The 7639-nt window shown below is 24.1% G+C and overlaps 1 pseudogene; it reads right to left on the bottom strand.

Annotated features, from left to right (window-relative positions):
* Positions 1–589: 589 nt before the first annotated feature.
* Positions 590–764, bottom strand: LOC147065029 (small nucleolar RNA U3; annotated as a pseudogene).
* Positions 765–7639: the final 6875 nt, after the last annotated feature.

Consider the following 7639-nt stretch of genomic DNA (forward strand, 5'->3'; position numbering starts at 1 on the left):
CTATACAGATTTTTTATCTTGAAAGCATTTAGAATATTACAATTAAATAAACAATTTACTGGATATCGAATGACATTTAAAACAAATTTTAAATAGAATTTTATTTATTTGGGAGCTAAAAAAAATTGAAATTTAAGTAAAGGACATCAAAATCTAGAATGTGTTTTAATAATTATGCTTTGAATGGACGATAATACTCAAAAATATAGACTTTTTATGATTTATGTAAGCCAACAAAGAAACATGAGGTTGAATCTTTTGATTTCCAACACTTTATTCAGATTTATTAAATCAATGGAGATAAACTAAGAAATAAATTTTCATGTGATTTAAGCCTCTTCATGAAGGTGATTATAATAATCAATGGTAAGATGATATTAATCATTGATTTGGTAAAGATAATATTCTAAAGTGCTTTACGAATCAATGAAGCACAGCACTTATTAAATTTACAAAGCATAGTAAAATGAATATTCAGTGAAATCATGTAATTTTGGCGGTTAACAGATTATTTATGAAAGACTAATACTACTTAATGTGAGTATTGTGCGTGATCATCAAATACAATTGCAAAAAATTAATTAAAGAGACTAGTCAGAACACAGCAGTATGTAGTCAAACGACCGAACGATCATTAAGAGAATAAATCCCGGTTTCTGTTCAATACATCTGTCACTGTTCATCATTCTAGACGTGTGTGGCAAAAATCATAGATTTTGCTGATGTGAATTTACTAAACAAAAGATTCTGAATAGTAAAGACTACATGAGGGTAGAAAAATTAGAATTATTTATCGATTTTTAAAATATGGTTCCAAATATAATTAAGAAAATTCCGGAAAAATATATAGCACTATGAAATGAATTTTAGTAATAGTAAAATTAAAGCTAGTTGAAGGCTTTGTAATATATTAATTTAAATACTATTTATCATACATAAACCTTTTAAAGTATCTGTATTCATATAATAAAAATAAATTTTATATTCATAGTAAGGGAATTATATCATTTATGTAAGATTCGTTTTTGAAATTAATAAATAAAGCACACGAAAAGTTAACCTATGATAATAGTCAAAAATTTTGAACATAAAAATACATTTAAGATTGGTAAGGATTTTGACGCGGTTAGTCAATGTCAAAATTTCTACAGTGAAACATAAGTAACAAGCTATACCTATCTTTCAAATATAGTTTTTCTTATGTCTAATATATAAAAAGTAATAAATTAGAATGCGTTTTTGAATATCAATAAAAAAAACATAAATTTTTTCTATTTTATTTTGTATTCAGCATCCTCGACCTTTTAAAATATAAATTTGCGGTGTTTTATCATCACTTTTATCGCAATCAAAACACAAACAATCACTAAAATATGAGTAAGCGATGCAATGAAAACAAAATATTCACAAATCTTTAATATAATCAAAAAATAGTGCATGAGATTATACTTTGACTTGAAATTTTACAAAAATTAAGATAAAATCACAATATGAGCTGAATATGAATTTTAAAAGGGCAGGGCGCTTTGATTCAACCGCACCAATTGGTTAAAAGCTTAAGGAAATATTCTATCATAACAATAGTTGCTTCGATTACATGCATTTGTATTCGGGAATCGATTCAAGTTGTTTCAATGCCATAATCAAATGTATTCTTAAAAGATGGTAACTATATTTTGCCGTGGGTCCACCTATAGATGTTTTTTGTATGCCTTGGATGAAGGCTGCATTAACAGTCATCTTGTTAATTTAACAATGCCTTGCATGATAAGAATTCGACTGTCTATCGTTTGAATTAAATAGAAAGTCATCTGATATTTGAGTTGCTCAGCACCAAGTCGACTTTGTGAATTTTCTAATTGGATGGAAATGATCTTAATGCTTTATTTGATTGTAAATATGCATATCATTTTTTTAATTTTTAGACTTATAAACATTAAAAAACATTTTTATAAACTAAGTCATATTTTTTTACAATTTTTGCATCAAAAATTTTAAAGGCGTTTTGAAAATATTTCAAGCTTATTTTTATGGTATATATAATCTCGTTTATAAATATATCTATGAAATTTTATCGTGAGATTCGTAAACTTGTTTATTTATTGAATATTTAAAAGCTTTAAACATGTAACTCTTAATAATTTTTCAATATAAATAATTTCAATTTAAATACTATCGATTCAATTAACAGTATCTTATTGTATATAATAAATTTATGTTAGCTGAATTTCCATTAATTCAATGTAATACATATATTTGATTTTTTAATGAAAACAATATAAATCTGATAATAGTGTTCACATTTTTTCGTAAATTTAAATTGAATCCAAGTATATTTGAAAAATGCTCAATATATTTTGTAACCACGAATAAATAAAACGCTTATTTATTTAGACGAATAAATATTTACGGAATATCACTATAATTTATTCTCAGTTTATTTTGGTCTCTTCTAGTCGTTTTTTACCATATTTCTATTCTGGCTACGCCTACAATAAATCGCTTGCTATGCTACCCATAAAATATAAGGCATGAATATTGACATATATTTGGGATTACTGTTAGCCAGTATATTTTTTTAAACTATGTACATACATATATTGAATTACAAACTAGAAGTTTATGTTGTTTAGAAATATATACATAAAACATGCAATGACAATAAATTTATCCATTCAATTAAAGATTTTCGTATCTCCAATAAAAAATTGATGGTTATGAATTTGTAACTTATACTTTATTATAAGAACTGTATCGTTTTTTAAGAGCTATATTTATTGATTATTTAAAAAAATTAAGAAATATTTTGATTACTCTGAAATACAATTAAAAAAATATATCTTCTTATTCGGGCTATATTGTTTTGATAATTTGTTTTTTTACCTCCTTATTTTAAAATCTAGTATAGATAATCCTAGAATGCTCTTATAATTAATTCCGATAAGGAAATAAACATACAAAGATATTCTTTTAGTCTCATCCATATAATCTTTTAATTGAATCATATTACTCGCAGAAATAAATATTTAAGAACCGTGATTTTATAATTTAAAATAATTTGCATGTATGAGTCACATATGTACGCCACCCTAATCCTATACAAGCAGAATATCCGTGTTCAGCTACTGCTATTTCAGCTAGCAGTAAGTGATTAAAGTTCGATAGGATATCCCTGATTCAAACATTCGGATATCTTCCCGACTTTGATCCCCAATTGGTGGATCCCATGAAACCTCTGGTATACCGAAAAGGTATAAAAGTCTAAGGGTGGTACCAATGTTTGAATATATATACCCATCGACGCACGACAGTTTAAAGATACCTAGGTGTATAAGAGTGAAGGTACAATTTAGTTTTTTTCATATAAAAGCACGATACTGAAAGTTATAACAACTTTCAAATTTAATTTAAATAAACAAAATCCATAAAATATTCCTCGTTCAATGAAACAGGAATTTTGATCGATTCTTTTTTTAAAATCATCAATAAACTGGAATAAAAGAAAATTCCTATTTCTATTTTAAAAAATATACCTATATAATCGAGTCTTGTATAAATTAAAAGAACAGACCACAGCAAATTATTATTTAAAACAATTTGCTTTTTAAAAAAAAATAAAAATGTATTCAAATTTGATTTTTCCCGAGTTAAAATATTGCTTTGTTAAAAAACATATTCAACGATAATATATAATGTGTTTCATTCATTCATATTTACTAATAATAAAAAATATCATTAATTTATGAACACTTTATTTGGAATGATATTATTTTTTATGCTGGATAATATAATACAAATTTAACAAATGTTTGCTAAACATTGAATTATATTGAAATACAAAATTTCTTTATGTAAACGTATTTTTACAGAAAATAAGTTTAATAGTTGATATACAATGTGGGTCATATATAAATACAATACCGAAAACTTATGATTAAATGGATTTTAAATGTTGTAGTAACTCGTATAGTTATAATTTTTATAAATTATCGACGAGCAGCCTATTTTTCAAAAAATATTTATAATATATACAACAAAGAACAAATACATTATAAACTTTTATCTTATTACACATTTGGACCTAAAAAAATTGTAATGATATATTATAAGTGATTTTTGTTTAATTTATTTTTTACTGAACTCGTTATAAAAATACAATTATTGTTTTAAAATTTGTATTAGATTTAATATTTATATTTGGAAAGTGTTGTAACAATCTTATGTTTAAGATTATAATGCTTTTTGTATTTTTTTGTTAATTTAAGATATCTTAAATCATAAAATGTTTTACTTTTTTCTGCAACACTACTGATTGTGCAAATTTTAAGATTTTCATAAGGTTTAATTTTAGAAATGTACAAAATTAAAATAATATTGATTTTATTTTTGCTAGTAAAATATAATTAGTGGTTTCTGGAAATAATTTGGCATGTTTTTATTTTATTTAGATTCCACTTGACTTTCATGCATTATACACAAAGTAAACATTTATCTAAATCGATTTTCGGTTTAATTTTAACTCTGATATAGATTACATATAATGTTTAGGTAAATTTAGATATTATTTTACTCAAATATACAACCATGAAAGTATATATGTTTTTGAAAACCGCAAGTAAAGTTTAAGTTCTAATTGCAAAAATTAAAAACTTAAATAAGATATATAAAAATTTAATAATTACAGGAATTATACATGAATATCGAGAATTCTTTAATTTAAAAATATCTTTGAAAGGATATAAAATTTTAAATTTATGATATATTATACATCTTTTTCGCAATTTACACATATTTTATTATTCATAAAAACAAAATAAACAATCTAAATTACCAGAAATACAACGAAATTTCTAGAGTCTGACCTAATGGTCAATATATAATTGCATATATTCAAAATTATATGATTGTGTGCAACAAACACATTCTAGCTATAAAACCAAGATATTATAATTGAATAAGATCAATGGAAATAACTATAAGATGCCAAGTTTCGCGATAATAAGAATGATTTAAATAAAAAAAGTTCTAAAATAATTAAGTGTTTTCTAAAAGCCTATGCCTCTCGATCGATTATCAAAAACACATAATTGCAACGTTTATATTATATTTGATGCCAATTGAGAATTAATTTTTTGAGGCTGTTGTGATCGCATAAAAGCAAATATAATAATATTTATTTTTTAAATTATTACGTAAGAGTATAGACATATTGAAATCAAAATGGTACCTTTCTTATCGAAAGCTTATATATCCTGTCATCTTATCGTTTTTTACAAGATAAATTTATTAGAAGAAATATATATTCAATCTTGGATAGCCTATAAGTTGGCTTGTACGCGTTTTTGTGAAGCCCAAAAATGGTTTTTTTTGGCTGTGATGATCCGATCAGATAGTTTCACCATTAAACTAGAATATAGGTATCCATAAACTGTAAAAAAAATTCTAGCTCATAAATGATCTATTGAGGAAATTATAGTAGAGGAATCTATATATTCTTGATCATCAAAAAAAGAAAGGCAATAAAATCAAAAGGAATAGCAGAATAGGATTATGTAGTATTGAATCCTTTACTGAAAAAAATATTGGTTAGAAAGAAAATATTCGTTTATATTAGGCTATCATATGACTAAGTGATGTTCATACAAGCCATATAGCGAATTAAATGAACAGAAGCAAAAATAAAAAATACAGTCTAAAAATAATAGTCTAATTACATCAAAATGCATTTCGCGTTGACAGAAATATATGGTTAAAAAATTTAGATCGCCTGATGGGTGAAAATAGGAAATATAGAAATCTTAGCAGAAGAAAAAATAGTTCCAAACAAAAAAAGAAATATGTTATTCAGTATAAAATATAAATGAAAGCACTGTGGTATTGTTTTTTTAAACAGTAATCAAATAAAAGTAAATATAAAAGAATACTTGACTATGACTTGGCACAGTGGCATATCTTGGTGCTAAGATGCATAAACTTATGCTATCAAGAAAAATTAACTAAAAAGATTATAGAAATTACAGGAAATATCATATAAGAGATTACAGAAAACAAATGTCCAGAAAAAAAAGTAGACACTTGAATAAAAACCAACATTAAATTAAAGCATGAACTATCAGATATTTTTGTGTCTGATAAAAAGAAAAACTGAAAACAGTGTATAATTAGAAATAACGAGTATATTTGACGAGATTTTGATATAAATAAAAATCCGAAAAAACGTCGATATAAGTATAAATAAACATCCAATAATTTATTATCGAAGAACATGAAAATCTCCATGAAAATAAATGGGATGCCGTTATAAAAAATACAATAAATCGTATTTTATAGAGTGAAGAATGTTTATTGAAACAGAACATACCAACATACAAATGCATTAATGATAAAAATTAAATAAATAAGAATATAAAGAAGTGATGCATTAATCAAGGTTCAAAAGATGATAATGCTGACTTAAAGCCTTAGAAAATCTGATCTATAGAACTATCACAAGTTGCATACGTTAAAGTAAATAAACTTGAATTCAAATATAGAAAACTAAAAATAAACTGTTTATTGTGAAAAAAAAATGTATTTAAAAGGGTTTTTACATCCTTATTTTGTTTCCATGCCCACATAAAAATAGTTACGATCGGTTAAAATCCTAGTTTAATCCTACTGCGTTATTGAAACATAGAAATAAACGAATATAAAAATTTATATATACTAAGACATCCATAAAACTTTATATTATACGATGTACAAGACAATAACATAAATTCGAAGAGTTAAAGTAAGATGATTTATGTGACAAAAACCTTGTTATTTTCAGTTTAAATCAAATATAGATAATAAAAAATAGTAAAAAACGCTATTGTTGTAGAAATCTTAACTTTAATATATATAATTTTTTAACATTGTAATACAATCATCCAAACATTAAAATCTTTTTAAAATAAGGAAATAAAATTATATGCGGTGTTTATATAAAGTTTTTTGTATTTTGACTAAAACTGTACATTTTTTATAAAAACCCTTGAATTTTGCTAATATTTTTATATAAATTCTCCTAACGCTGTAATAACCCATTTTTTATACACTAACTGTATCCTGATTTAAATAGAAAACCAAGAAATCAAAATACAAATAAGTGAACATAAAAATATAATCAACCGTTATAATCATAATAATATGAACTTAAATTGAACAGAAAAATAATAATAAAAAATAATAAAAATCAATTTCAGATCATTAAATTTTTTTTTTACAGTCTTTTAGATAAAACAGAAATGATAATTCTTGCATTAAGGGTGCATGAAAAGTATAAAAATCCCAATAAAACAAACGTAAATATCCACCTTTGGCTTTTTTTGTTTGCACGATTTCTTTTAATACAGGATCATATAATTTATTACAAGTATAAAGCATATACTGAAACTGTAAAGCTAAGTTTTCTTTAAGTTCATTGTTTTTTATACTTATCACAAAAAATAAGCTTAACTACAATTAAAGAAGTATAAAGCTTTAAAACGAAAAAAAAGAATGTATTTTTTTTTTGAAAAGTTAGATCATTCTAGATATATCATATTTTTTTTGTGGGCCATATTTTTAGAATTTCTAGAATATATTTTTGCGTAAAAATAATATATTCCCATTCATT

This window comes from Rhyacophila brunnea, unplaced genomic scaffold (genome assembly GCF_057557595.1).
Source record: "Rhyacophila brunnea isolate RB1 unplaced genomic scaffold, BYU_Rbru_1.0 scaffold_62, whole genome shotgun sequence".
In the NCBI taxonomy this organism is placed as follows: Eukaryota; Metazoa; Arthropoda; class Insecta; order Trichoptera; family Rhyacophilidae; genus Rhyacophila; species Rhyacophila brunnea.